At 52.7% G+C, this 14,468-nt stretch overlaps 5 non-coding genes across 5 annotated transcripts; all 5 read right to left on the bottom strand.

The window, feature by feature from the left end:
* Window positions 1-493: 493 nt before the first annotated feature.
* TRNAN-GUU (transfer RNA asparagine (anticodon GUU)) lies at window positions 494-567 on the bottom strand. The gene has a single exon. It is a non-coding gene; the product is annotated as a tRNA-Asn (tRNA).
* A 5,813-nt stretch (window positions 568-6,380) lies between these two features.
* TRNAN-GUU (transfer RNA asparagine (anticodon GUU)) lies at window positions 6,381-6,454 on the bottom strand. Its single transcript has one exon. It is a non-coding gene; the product is annotated as a tRNA-Asn (tRNA).
* A 2,284-nt stretch (window positions 6,455-8,738) lies between these two features.
* Window positions 8,739-8,815, bottom strand: TRNAN-GUU (transfer RNA asparagine (anticodon GUU)). The gene has a single exon. It is a non-coding gene; the product is annotated as a tRNA-Asn (tRNA).
* Window positions 8,816-11,317: 2,502 nt separating this feature from the next.
* Window positions 11,318-11,391, bottom strand: TRNAN-GUU (transfer RNA asparagine (anticodon GUU)). The gene has a single exon. It is a non-coding gene; the product is annotated as a tRNA-Asn (tRNA).
* Window positions 11,392-14,117: 2,726 nt separating this feature from the next.
* Window positions 14,118-14,191, bottom strand: TRNAN-GUU (transfer RNA asparagine (anticodon GUU)). Its single transcript has one exon. It is a non-coding gene; the product is annotated as a tRNA-Asn (tRNA).
* Window positions 14,192-14,468: the final 277 nt, after the last annotated feature.

Below are 14,468 nucleotides of genomic sequence, written 5' to 3'. Positions count from 1 at the left end.
ATCAGTACATATCTTCAAAGCTATCGGCCCATAGAAAAAAGCCCGCACCACCACCGGGTGTGCTCGAACCTTTAACCTTTCGGTTAACGGCCGAACGCGCTAGCCAATTGCGCCACGGAGACTGTCCTGCTCCACTCTAGCCAACATCAGAACATATCTTTAAAGCTATCAGCCCAAAGAAGAAAAAGCAACACACCACTCCCGGGAGGGCTCGAACCTCCAACCTTTCGGTTAACAGCCGATAGCGCTAGCCAATTGCGCCACAGAGACAGTCGTGCTCCACACTCACCACCGTCAGAACATTTCTTCGGAGCTATCAGCTCAAAGAAAAAAAAGCGCCGCACCACCACCGGGTGGGCTCGAACCTCCAACCTTTCGGTTAACAGCCGATCGTGCTAGCGAATGGCGCCACAGAGACAGTCGTGCTCCACTCTCACCACCATCAGAACATATCTTCAAAGCTATCAGCGAAAAGAAAAAAAAAGCGACACACCGTCCCCGGGTGGGCTCAAACCTCCAACCTCTCGGTTAACAGCCGATCGCGCTAGCCAATTGCGCCACGGAGACAGTCCTGCTATACTCTCACCACCATCAGAACATATCTTCAAAGCTATCAGTCCAAAGAAAAAAAGCGCCGCACCACTCCGGGTGGGCGCGAACCTCCAAACTTTCGTCTAACAGCCGATCGCGCTAGCCAATTGCGCCACGGAGACAGTCGTGCTCCACTTTCACCACCATCAGAACATATCTTCAAAGCTATCACCGCAAAGAAAAAAAAGCGACACACTGTCCCCGGGTGGGCTCGAAACTCCAAGCTTTCGGTTAACAGCCGATCACGCTAGCCGATTGCGCCACGGAAACAGTCATGCTCCACTCTCACCACCATCAGAACATATCTTCAAAGCTATCAGCCCAAAGAAAAAAAAAGCGCCGCACTACCACCGGGTGGGCCCTAACCTCCAACCTTTCGGTTAACAGCCGATCGCGCTCGCCAATTGCGCCATGGAGACAGTCGTGCTCCACTCTCACCAACATCAGAACATATCTTCAAAGCAATCAGCGCAAAGAAAAAAAAAGCGACACACCGTCCCCGGGTGGTCCCGAAACTCCAACTTTTCGGTTAACAGCTGATCGCGCTAGCCAATTGCGCCACGGAGACGGTCCTGCTTTACTCTCACCACCATCAGAACATATCTTCAAAGCTATCAGCTCAAAGAAAAAAAAGCGCCGCGCCACTACCGGGTGGGCTCGAAACTCCAAGCTTTCAGTCAACAGCAGATCGCGCTAGCCAATTGCGCCACAGAGACACTCGTGCTCCACTCTCACCACCATCAGAACATATCTTCAAAGCTATCAGTGAAAAGAAAAAAAAGCGACACACCGTCCCCGGGTGGGCTCGAAACTCCAACCTTTCGGTTAACAGCCGATCGCGCTAGCCAATTGCGCCACGGAGACAGTCCTGCTCCACTCTCACCACCATCAGAACATATCTTCAAAGCTATCAGCTCAAAGAAAAAAAAGCGCCGCGCCACTACCGGGTGGGCTCGAACCTCCAACCTTTCGTCTAACAGCCGATCGCGCTAGCCAATTGCGCCACGCAGAGAGTGAGGCTCCACTTTCACCACCATCAGAACATATCTTCAAAGCTACCAGCCCAAAGAAAAAAAAGCGGCGCACCACCCCCGGGTGGGCTCAAACCTCCAAACTTTCTGTTAACAGCCGATCGCGCTAGCCAATTGCGCCACGGAGACAGTGAGGCTCCACTTTCACCACGATCAGAACATATCTTCAAAGCTATCAGCGCAAAAAAAAGCGACACACCGTCCCCAGTGGGCTGGAAACTCCAAGCTTTTGGTTAACAGCCGATCACGCTAGCCAATTGCGCAACGGAGACAGTCCTGCTCCACTCTAGCCAACATCAGAACATATCTTTAAAGCTATCAGCCCAAAGAAATAAAAGCAACACACCACTCCCGGGAAGGCTCGAACCTCCAACCTTTCGGTTAACAGCCGATTGCGCTGTCCAATTGCGCCACGGAGACAGTCGTGCTCCACTGTCACCACCATCAGAACATTTCTTCGGAGCTATCAGCCCAAAGAAAAAAAGCGCCGCACCACCACCGGGTGGGCTCGAACCTCCAACCTTTCAGTTAACAGCCGATCGCGCTAGCCAATGGCGCCACGGAGACAGTCGTCCTACCGCTGAGGATGGGGCCCTTGCCACCCCTACCTTTGCTTCTGGACTGCTGCTTCTGTTGATGATGACCGCTCCACTGCTTAATTAATCTTTCCTCTTCTTTCCACTTTTCTCCCTTTTTCCCTTCCCCGCAGGCACTGCGCCGTGCTCCCGACCGGGTTGCAGAAATTAGGTGCCTTTTCTCATCTTCTAACTACTACCACCACCACCACAGTCGTGCTCCACGCTCACCACAGTCAGAACATTTCTTCAGAGCTATCAGCCCAAAGAAAAAAAGCGCCGCACCAACACCTGGTGGGCTCGAACCTCCAAACTTTACGTTAACAGCGGATCGCGCTAGCCAATTGGGCCACGGAGACAGTCGTGCTCCACTCTCACCACCATTAGAACATATCTTCAAAGCTATCAGCGCAAAGAAAAAAGCAATGCAACACTCCCGGGAGGGCTCAAACCTATAAATTTTCGGTTAACAGCCGAACGTGCTGGCCAATTGCGCCACGGAGACAGTCGTGCTCAGATCTGGCCACTGTGAGAACATGTCTCTAAAGTTATCAGCGCAAAGAAAAAAGCAACACACCACTCCCAGGAGGGCTCGAACCTCCAACCTTTCGGCTAACAGCCGATCGCGATAGCCAATTGCGTCACGGAGACAGTCGTGCTCCACTCTCACCACCATTAGAACATATCTTCTAAGCTATCAGCGCAAAGAAAAAAAAGCGACACACCGTCCCCGGGTGGGCTCGAAACTCCAACTTTTCGGTTAACAGCCGATCCCGCTAGCCAATTGCGCCACGGAGACAGTCCTGCTCTACTCTCACCACCATCAGAACATATCTTCAAAGCTATCAGCCCATAGAAAAAAGCCCGCACCACCACCGGGTGTGCTCGAAACTCCAAGCTTTGAGTTAACAGCCGATCGCGCTAGCCAACTGCGCCACGGAGACAGTCGTGCTCCACTCTCACCACCGCCAGGACATTTCTTCAGAGCTATCAGCCCAAAAAAAAGAAGCGCCGCACCACCCCCAGGTGGGCTCGAACCTCCAACCTTTCAGTCAACAGCAGATCGCGCTAGCCATTTGCGCCACAGAGACAGACGTGCTCCACTCTCACCACCATCAGAACATATCTTCAAAGCTATCAGCCCAAAGAAAAAAAAGCGCCGCACTACCACCGGGTGGGCTCTTACCTCCAACCTTTCGGTTAACAGCCGATCGCGCTCGCCAATTGCGCCATGGAGACAGTCGTGCTCCACTCTCACCAACATCAGAACATATCTTCAAAGCTATCAGCCCAAAGAAAAAAAAGCGCTGCACCACCCCCGGCTGGGCTCGAACCTCCATCCTTTCTGTTAACAGCCGATCGCGATAGCCAATTGCGTCACGGAGACAGTCGTGCTCCACTCTCACCACCATTAGAACATATCTTCAAAGCAATCAACGCAAAGAAAGAAAAAGCGACACACAGTTCTCGGGTGGGCTCGAAACTCCAACTTTTTGGTTAACAGCCGATCGCGCTAGCCAATTGCGCCACGGAGACAGTCCTGCTCTACTCTCACCACCATCAGAACATATCTTCAAAGCTATCAGCTCAAAGAAAAAAAAGCACCGCACCACTACCGGGTGGGCTCGAAACTCCAAGCTTTGAGTTAACAGCCGATCGCGCTAGCCAATTGCGCCACGGAGACAGTCCTGCTCCACTCTCACCACCATCAGAACATATCTTCAAAGCTATCAGCCCAAAAAAAAGCACCGCACCACCACCGGGTGGGCTCGGACCTCCAACCTTTCGGTTAACAGTCGATCGCGCTAGCCAATTGCGCCACGGAGACAGTCCTGCTTCACTCTCACCACCATCAGAACATATCTTCAAAGCTATTAGCCCATAGAAAAAAGCCCGCACCACCACCGGGTGTGCTCGAACCTCCAACCTTTCGGTTAACGGCCGAACGCGCTAGCCAATTGCGCCACGGAGACAGTCCTGCTCCACTCTAGCCACCATCAGAACATATCTTTAAAGCTATCAGCCCAAAGAAAAAAAAGCAACACACCACTCCCGGGAGGGCTCGAACCTCCAACCTTTCGTTTAACAGCCGATTGCGCTGTCCAATTGCGCCACGGAGACAGTCGTGCTCCACTGTCGCCACCATCAGCACATTTCTTCGGAGCTATCAGCCCAAAGAAAAAAAGCGCCGCACCACCACCGGGTGGGCTCGAACCTCCAACCTTTCAGTTAACAGCCGATCGCGCTAGCCAATGGCGCCACGGAGACAGTCGTCCTACCGCTGAGGATGGGGCCCTTGCCACCCCTACCTTTGCTTCTGGACTGCTGCTTCTGTTGATGATGACCGCTCCACTGCTTAATTAATCTTTCCTCTTCTTTCCACTTTTCTCCCTTTTTCCCTTCCCCGCAGGCACTGCGCCGTGCTCCCGACCGGGTTGCAGAAATTAGGTGCCTTTTCTCATCTTCTAACCACTACCACCACCACCACAGTCGTGCTCCACGCTCACCACAGTCAGAACATTTCTTCAGAGCTATCAGCCCAAAGAAAAAAAAAGCGCCGCACCAACACCTGGTGGGCTCGAACCTCCAAACTTTACGTTAACAGCGGATCGCGCTAGCCAATTGGGCCACGGAGACAGTCGTGCTCCACTCTCACCACCATTAGAACATATCTTCAAAGCTATCAGCGCAAAGAAAAAAGCAACGCAACACTCCCGGGAGGGCTCAAACCTCCAAATTTTCGGTTAACAGCCGAACGTGCTGGCCAATTGCGCCACGGAGACAGTCGTGCTCAGATCTGGCCATTGTGAGAACATGTCTCTAAAGTTATCAGCGCAAAGAAAAAAGCAACACACCACTCCCAGGAGGGCTCGAACCTTCAACCTTTCGGCTAACAGCCGATCGCGATAGCCAATTGCGTCACGGAGACAGTCGTGCTCCACTCTCACCACCATTAGAACATATCTTCTAAGCAATCAGCGCAAAGAAAAAAAAGCGACACACCGTCCCCGGGTGGGCTCGAAACTCCAACTTTTCGGTTAACAGCCGATCCCGCTAGCCAATTGCGCCACGGAGACAGTCCTGCTGTACTCTCACCACCATCAGAACATATCTTCAAAGCTATCAGCTCAAAGAAAAAAAAGCGCCGCACCACTACCGGGTGGGCTCGAAACTCCAAGCTTTCAGTTAACAGCCGATCGCGCTAGCCAATTGCGCCACGGAGACAGTCCTGCTCCACTCTCACCACCATCAGAACATATCTTCAAAGCTATCAGCCCAAAGAAAAAAAAGCGCCGCACTACCACCGGGTGGGCTCGAACCTCCAACCTTTCGGTTAACAGCCGATCGCGCTCGCCAATTGCGCCATGGAGACAGTCGTGCTCCACTCTCACTAACATCAGAACATATCTTCAAAGCTATCAGCTCAAAGAAAAAAAAGCGGCGCACCACCCCCGGGTAGGCTCGAACCTCCATACTTTCTGTTAACAGCCGATCGCGCTAGCCAATTGCGCCACGGAGACAGTCGTGCCCCACTCTCACCACCATCAGAACATATCTTCAAAGCTATCAGCGCAAAGAAAAAAAAAGCGACACACCGTCCCCGGGTGGGCTCGAAAGTCCAACCTTTCGGTTAACAGCCGATCGCGCTAGCCAATTGCGCCACGGAGACAGTCCTGCTCCACTCTCACCAACATCAGAACATATCTTCAAAGCTATCAGCTCAAAGAAAAAAAGCGCCGCGCCACTACCGGGTGGGCTCGAAACTCCAAGCTTTCGGTTAACAGCCGATCGCGCTAGCCAATTGCGCCACCGAGACAGTCCTGCTCCACTCTCACCACCATCAGAACATATCTTAAGCTATCAGCCCAAAGAAAAAAAAGCGCCGCACCACCCCCGGGTGTGCTCGAACCTCCAACCTTTCGGTTAACAGTCGATCGCGCTAGCCAACTGCGCCACGGAGACAGTCCTGCTTCACTCTCACCACCATCAGTACATATCTTCAAAGCTATCGGCCCATAGAAAAAAGCCCGCACCACCACCGGGTGTGCTCGAACCTCCAACCTTTCGGTTAACGGCCGATCGTGCTAGCCAATGGCGCCACAGAGACAGTCGTGCTCCACTCTCACCACCATCAGAACATATCTTCAAAGCTATCAGCGAAAAGAAAAAAAAAGCGACACACCGTCCCCGGGTGGGCTCAAACCTCCAACCTCTCGGTTAACAGCCGATCGCGCTAGCCAATTGCGCCACGGAGACAGTCCTGCTATACTCTCACCACCATCAGAACATATCTTCAAAGCTATCAGTCCAAAGAAAAAAAGCGCCGCACCACTCCGGGTGGGCGCGAACCTCCAAACTTTCGTCTAACAGCCGATCGCGCTAGCCAATTGCGCCACGGAGACAGTCGTGCTCCACTTTCACCACCATCAGAACATATCTTCAAAGCTATCACCGCAAAGAAAAAAAAGCGACACACTGTCCCCGGGTGGGCTCGAAACTCCAAGCTTTCGGTTAACAGCCGATCACGCTAGCCGATTGCGCCACGGAAACAGTCATGCTCCACTCTCACCACCATCAGAACATATCTTCAAAGCTATCAGCCCAAAGAAAAAAAAAGCGCCGCACTACCACCGGGTGGGCCCTAACCTCCAACCTTTCGGTTAACAGCCGATCGCGCTCGCCAATTGCGCCATGGAGACAGTCGTGCTCCACCCTCACCAACATCAGAACATATCTTCAAAGCAATCAGCGCAAAGAAAAAAAAAGCGACACACCGTCCCCGGGTGGTCCCGAAACTCCAACTTTTCGGTTAACAGCTGATCGCGCTAGCCAATTGCGCCACGGAGACGGTCCTGCTTTACTCTCACCACCATCAGAACATATCTTCAAAGCTATCAGCTCAAAGAAAAAAAAGCGCCGCGCCACTACCGGGTGGGCTCGAAACTCCAAGCTTTCAGTCAACAGCAGATCGCGCTAGCCAATTGCGCCACAGAGACACTCGTGCTCCACTCTCACCACCATCAGAACATATCTTCAAAGCTATCAGTGAAAAGAAAAAAAAAGCGACACACCGTCCCCGGGTGGGCCCGAAACTCCAACCTTTCGGTTAACAGCCGATCGCGCTAGCCAATTGCGCCACGGAGACAGTCCTGCTCCACTCTCACCACCATCAGAACATATCTTCAAAGCTATCAGCTCAAAGAAAAAAAAGCGCCGCGCCACTACCGGGTGGGCTCGAAACTCCAAGCTTTCGGTTAACAGCCGATCGCGCTAGCCAATTGCGCCACGGAGACAGTCCTCCTATACTCTCACCACCATCAGAACATACCTTCAAAGCTATCAGTCCAAAGAAAAAAAGCGCCGCACCACTCCAGGTGGGCTCGAACCTCCAACCTTTCGTCTAACAGCCGATCGCGCTAGCCAATTGCGCCACGCAGAGAGTGAGGCTCCACTTTCACCACCATCAGAACATATCTTCAAAGCTACCAGCCCAAAGAAAAAAAAGCGGCGCACCACCCCCGGGTGGGCTCAAACCTCCAAACTTTCTGTTAACAGCCGATCGCGCTAGCCAATTGCGCCACGGAGACAGTGAGGCTCCACTTTCACCACGATCAGAACATATCTTCAAAGCTATCAGCGCAAAAAAAAGCGACACACCGTCCCCAGTGGGCTCGAAACTCCAAGCTTTTGGTTAACAGCCGATCACGCTAGCCAATTGCGCAACGGAGACAGTCCTGCTCCACTCTCACCACCATCAGAACACATCTTCAAAGCTATCAGCCCAAAGAAAAAAAAGCGCCGCACTACCACCGGGTGGGCTCGAACCTCCAACCTTTCGGTTAACAGCCGATCGCGCTCGCCAATTGCGCCATGGAGACAGTCGTGCTCCACTCTCACTAACATCAGAACATATCTTCAAAGCTATCAGCCCAAAGAAAAAAAAGCGGCGCACCACCCCCGGGTGGGCTCGAACCTCCATACTTTCTGTTAACAGCCGATCGCGCTAGCCAATTGCGCCACGGAGACAGTCGTGCCCCACTCTCACCACCATCAGAACATATCTTCAAAGCTATCAGCGCAAAGAAAAAAAAGCGACACACCGTCCCCGGGTGGGCTCGAAACTCCAACCTTTCGGTTAACAGCCGATCGCGCTAGCCAATTGCGCCACGGAGACAGTCCTGCTCCACTCTCACCACCATCAGAACATATCTTCAAAGCTATCAGCCCAAAGAAAAAAAGCGCCGCACCACCACCGGGTGGGCTCGAACCTCCAACCTTTCGGTTAACAGTCGATCGCGCTAGCCAACTGCGCCACGGAGACAGTCCTGCTTCACTCTCACCACCATCAGTACATATCTTCAAAGCTATCAGCCCATAGAAAAAAGCCCCCACCACCACTGGGTGTGCTCGAACCTTTATCCATTCGGTTAACGGCCGAACGCGCTAGCCAATTGCGCCACGGAGACTGTCCTGCTCCACTCTAGCCAACATCAGAACATATCTTTAAAGCTATCAGCCCAAAGAAAAAAAAGCAACACACCACTCCCGGGAGGGCTCGAACCTCCAACCTTTCGGTTAACGGCCGAACGCGCTAGCCAATTGCGCCACGGAGACAGTCCTGCTCCACTCTAGCCACCATCAGAACATATCTTTAAAGCTATCAGCCCAAAGAAAAAAAAGCAACACACCACTCCCGGGAAGGCTCGAACCTCCAACCTTTCGGTTAACAGCCGATTGCGCTGTCCAATTGCGCCACGGAGACAGTCGTGCTCCACTGTCACCACCATCAGAACATTTCTTCGGAGCTATCAGCCCAAAGAAAAAAAGCGCCGCACCACCACCGGGTGGGCTCGAACCTCCAACTTTTCAGTTAACAGCCGATCGCGCTAGCCAATGGCGCCACGGAGACAGTCGTCCTACCGCTGAGGATGGGGCCCTTGCCACCCCTACCTTTGCTTCTGGACTGCTGCTTCTGTTGATGATGACCGCTCCACTGCTTAATTAATCTTTCCTCTTCTTTCCACTTTTCTCCCTTTTTCCCTTCCCCGCAGGCACTGCGCCGTGCTCCCGACCGGGTTGCAGAAATTAGGTGCCTTTTCTCATCTTCTAACCACTACCACCACCACCACAGTCGTGCTCCACGCTCACCGCAGTCAGAACATTTCTTCAGAGCTATCAGCCCAAAGAAAAAAAAGCGCCGCACCAACACCTGGTGGGCTCGAACCTCCAAACTTTACGTTAACAGCGGATCGCGCTAGCCAATTGGGCCACGGAGACAGTCGTGCTCCACTCTCACCACCATTAGAACATATCTTCAAAGCTATCAGCGCAAAGAAAAAAGCAATGCAACACTCCCGGGAGGGCTCAAACCTATAAATTTTCGGTTAACAGCCGAACGTGCTGGCCAATTGCGCCACGGAGACAGTCGTGCTCAGATCTGGCCACTGTGAGAACATGTCTCTAAAGTTATCAGCGCAAAGAAAAAAGCAACACACCACTCCCAGGAGGGCTCGAACCTCCAACCTTTCGGCTAACAGCCGATCGCGATAGCCAATTGCGTCACGGAGACAGTCGTGCTCCACTCTCACCACCATTAGAACATATCTTCTAATCAATCAGCGCAAAGAAAAAAAAGCGACACACCGTCCCCGGGTGGGCTCGAAACTCCAACTTTTCGGTTAACAGCCGATCCCGCTAGCCAATTGCGCCACGGAGACAGTCCTGCTCTACTCTCACCACCATCAGAACATATCTTCAAAGCTATCAGCTCAAAGAAAAAAAAGCGCCGCACCACTACTGGGTGGGCTCGAAACTCCAAGCTTTCAGTTAACAGCCGATCGCGCTAGCCAATTGCGCCACGGAGACAGTCCTGCTCCACTCTCACCACCATCAGAACATCTTCAAAGCTAGCAGCCCAAAGAAAAAAAAGCGCCGCACTACCACCGGGTGGGCTCGAACCTCCAACCTTTCGGTTAACAGCCGATCGCGCTCGCCAATTGCGCCATGGAGACAGTCGTGCTCCACTCTCACTAACATCAGAACATATCTTCAAAGCTATCAGCTCAAAGAAAAAAAAGCGGCGCACCACCCCCGGGTAGGCTCGAACCTCCATACTTTCTGTTAACAGCCGATCGCGCTAGCCAATTGCGCCACGGAGACAGTCGTGCCCCACTCTCACCACCATCAGAACATATCTTCAAAGCTATCAGCGCAAAGAAAAAAAAAGCGACACACCGTCCCCGGGTGGGCTCGAAAGTCCAACCTTTCGGTTAACAGCCGATCGCGCTAGCCAATTGCGCCACGGAGACAGTCCTGCTCCACTCTCACCACCACCAGAACATATCTTCAAAGCTATCAGCTCAAAGAAAAAAAGCGCCGCGCCACTACCGGGTGGGCTCGAAACTCCAAGCTTTCGGTTAACAGCCGATCGCGCTAGCCAATTGCGCCACGGAGACAGTCCTGCTCCACTCTCACCACCATCAGAACATATCTTCAAAGCTATCAGCCCAAAGAAAAAAAAGCGCCGCACCACCACCGGGTGGGCTCGAACCTCCAACCTTTCGGTTAACAGTCGATCGCGCTAGCCAACTGCGCCACGGAGACAGTCCTGCTTCACTCTCACCACCATCAGTACATATCTTCAAAGCTATCAGCCCATAGAAAAAAGCCCGCACCACCACCGGGTGTGCTCGAACCTTTAACCTTTCGGTTAACGGCCGAACGCGCTAGCCAATTGCGCCACGGAGACTGTCCTGCTCCACTCTAGCCAACATCAGAACATATCTTTAAAGCTATCAGCCCAAAGAAGAAAAAGCAACACACCACTCCCGGGAGGGCTCGAACCTCCAACCTTTCGGTTAACAGCCGATAGCGCTAGCCAATTGCGCCACAGAGACAGTCGTGCTCCACACTCACCACCGTCAGAACATTTCTTCGGAGCTATCAGCTCAAAGAAAAAAAAGCGCCGCACCACCACCGGGTGGGCTCGAACCTCCAACCTTTCGGTTAACAGCCGATCGTGCTAGCCAATGGCGCCACAGAGACAGTCGTGCTCCACTCTCACCACCATCAGAACATATCTTCAAAGCTATCAGCGAAAAGAAAAAAAAAGCGACACACCGTCCCCGGGTGGGCTCAAACCTCCAACCTCTCGGTTAACAGCCGATCGCGCTAGCCAATTGCGCCACGGAGACAGTCCTGCTATACTCTCACCACCATCAGAACATATCTTCAAAGCTATCAGTCCAAAGAAAAAAAGCGCCGCACCACTCCGGGTGGGCGCGAACCTCCAAACTTTCGTCTAACAGCCGATCGCGCTAGCCAATTGCGCCACGGAGACAGTCGTGCTCCACTTTCACCACCATCAGAACATATCTTCAAAGCTATCACCGCAAAGAAAAAAAAGCGACACACTGTCCCCGGGTGGGCTCGAAACTCCAAGCTTTCGGTTAACAGCCGATCACGCTAGCCGATTGCGCCACGGAAACAGTCATGTTCCACTCTCACCACCATCAGAACATATCTTCAAAGCTATCAGCCCAAAGAAAAAAAAAAGCGCCGCACTACCACCGGGTGGGCCCTAACCTCCAACCTTTCGGTTAACAGCCGATCGCGCTCGCCAATTGCGCCATGGAGACAGTCGTGCTCCACTCTCACCAACATCAGAACATATCTTCAAAGCAATCAGCGCAAAGAAAAAAAAAAGCGACACACCGTCCCCGGGTGGTCCCGAAACTCCAACTTTTCGGTTAACAGCTGATCGCGCTAGCCAATTGCGCCACGGAGATGTCCTGCTTTACTCTCACCACCATCAGAACATATCTTCAAAGCTATCAGCTCAAAGAAAAAAAAGCGCCGCGCCATTACCGGGTGGGCTCGAAACTCCAAGCTTTCAGTCAACAGCAGATCGCGCTAGCCAATTGCGCCACAGAGACACTCGTGCTCCACTCTTACCACCATCAGAACATATCTTCAAAGCTATCAGTGAAAAGAAAAAAAAACGACACACCATCCCCGGGTGGGCTCGAAACTCCAACCTTTCGGTTAACAGCCGATCGCGCTAGCCAATTGCGCCACGGAGACAGTCCTGCTCCACTCTCACCACCATCAGAACATATCTTCAAAGCTATCAGCTCAAAGAAAAAAAAGCGCCGCGCCACTACCGGGTGGGCTCGAAACTCCAAGCTTTCGGTTAACAGCCGATCGCGCTAGCCAATTGCGCCACGGAGACAGTCCTCCTATACTCTCACCACCATCAGAACATACCTTCAAAGCTATCAGTCCAAAGAAAAAAAGCGCCGCACCACTCCAGGTGGGCTCGAACCTCCAACCTTTCGTCTAACAGCCGATCGCGCTAGCCAATTGCGCCACGCAGAGAGTGAGGCTCCACTTTCACCACCATCAGAACATATCTTCAAAGCTACCAGCCCAAAGAAAAAAAAGCGGCGCACCACCCCCGGGTGGGCTCAAACCTCCAAACTTTCTGTTAACAGCCGATCGCGCTAGCCAATTGCGCCACGGAGACAGTGAGGCTCCACTTTCACCACGATCAGAACATATCTTCAAAGCTATCAGCGCAAAAAAAGCGACACACCGTCCCCAGTGGGCTCGAAACTCCAAGCTTTTGGTTAACAGCCGATCACGCTAGCCAATTGCGCAACGGAGACAGTCCTGCTCCACTCTCACCACCATCAGAACATATCTTCAAAGCTATCAGCCCAAAGAAAAAAAAGCGCCGCACTACCACCGGGTGGGCTCGAACCTCAAACCTTTCGGTTAACAGCCGATCGCGCTCGCCAATTGCGCCATGGAGACAGTCGTGCTCCACTCTCACTAACATCAGAACATATCTTCAAAGCTATCAGCCCAAAGAAAAAAAAGCGGCGCACCACCCCCGGGTGGGCTCGAACCTCCATACTTTCTGTTAACAGCCGATCGCGCTAGCCAATTGCACCACGGAGACAGTCGTGCCCCACTCTCACCACCATCAGAACATATCTTCAAAGCTATCAGCGCAAAGAAAAAAAAGCGACACACCGTCCCCGGGTGGGCTCGAAACTCCAACCTTTCGGTTAACAGCCAATCGCGCTAGCCAATTGCGCCACGGAGACAGTCCTGCTCCACTCTCACCACCATCAGAACATATCTTCAAGGCTATCAGCTCAAAGAAAAAAAGCGCCGCGCCACTACCGGGTGGGCTCGAAACTCCAAGCTTTCGGTTAACAGCCGATCGCGCTAGCCAATTGCGCCACGGAGACAGTCCTGCTCCACTCTCACCACCATCAGAACATATCTTCAAAGCTATCAGCCCAAAGAAAAAAAGCGCCGCACCACCACCGGGTGGGCTCGAACCTCCAACCTTTCGGTTAACAGTCGATCGCGCTAGCCAACTGCGCCACGGAGACAGTCCTGCTTCACTCTCACCACCATCAGTACATATCTTCAAAGCTATCAGCCCATAGAAAAAAGCCCCCACCACCACTGGGTGTGCTCGAACCTTTAACCATTCGGTTAACGGCCGAACGCGCTAGCCAATTGCGCCACGGAGACTGTCCTGCTCCACTCTAGCCAACATCAGAACATATCTTTAAAGCTATCAGCCCAAAGAAAAAAAAGCAACACACCACTCCCGGGAGGGCTCGAACCTCCAACCTTTCGGTTAACAGCCGATAGCGCTAGCCAATTGCGCCACAGAGACAGTCGTGCTCCACTCTCACCACCGTCAGAACATTTCTTCGGAGCTATCAGCCCAAAGAAAAAAAAGCGCCGCACCACCACCGGGTGGGCTCGAACCTCCAACCTTTCGGTTAACAGCCGATCGCGCTAGCCAATGGCGCCACAGAGACAGTCGTGCTCCACTCTCACCACCATCAGAACATATCTTCAAAGCTATCAGCGAAAAGAAAAAAAAGCGACACACCGTCCCCGGGTGGGCTCAAACCTCCAACCTCTCGGTTAACAGCCGATCGCGCTAGCCAATTGCGCCACGGAGACAGTCCTGCTATACTCTCACCACCATCAGAACATATCTTCAAAGCTATCAGTCCAAAGAAAAAAAGCGCCGCACCACTCCGGGTGGGCTCGAACCTCCAACCTTTCGTCTAACAGCCGATCGCGCTAGCCAATTGCGCCACGGAGACAGTCGTGCTCCACTTTCACCACCATCAGAACATATCTTCAAAGCTATCACCGCAAAGAAAAAAAAGCGACACACTGTCCCCGGGTGGGCTCGAAACTCCAAGCTTTCGGTTAACAGCCGATCACGCTAGCC

The sequence above is a fragment of the Rhipicephalus microplus genome, unplaced genomic scaffold (assembly GCF_043290135.1).
Source record: "Rhipicephalus microplus isolate Deutch F79 unplaced genomic scaffold, USDA_Rmic scaffold_26, whole genome shotgun sequence".
Taxonomy (NCBI): domain Eukaryota; kingdom Metazoa; phylum Arthropoda; class Arachnida; order Ixodida; family Ixodidae; genus Rhipicephalus; species Rhipicephalus microplus.
Note: the sequence above shows the minus strand (reverse complement) of the source record. Positions and strands in the feature narration are given on the sequence as shown.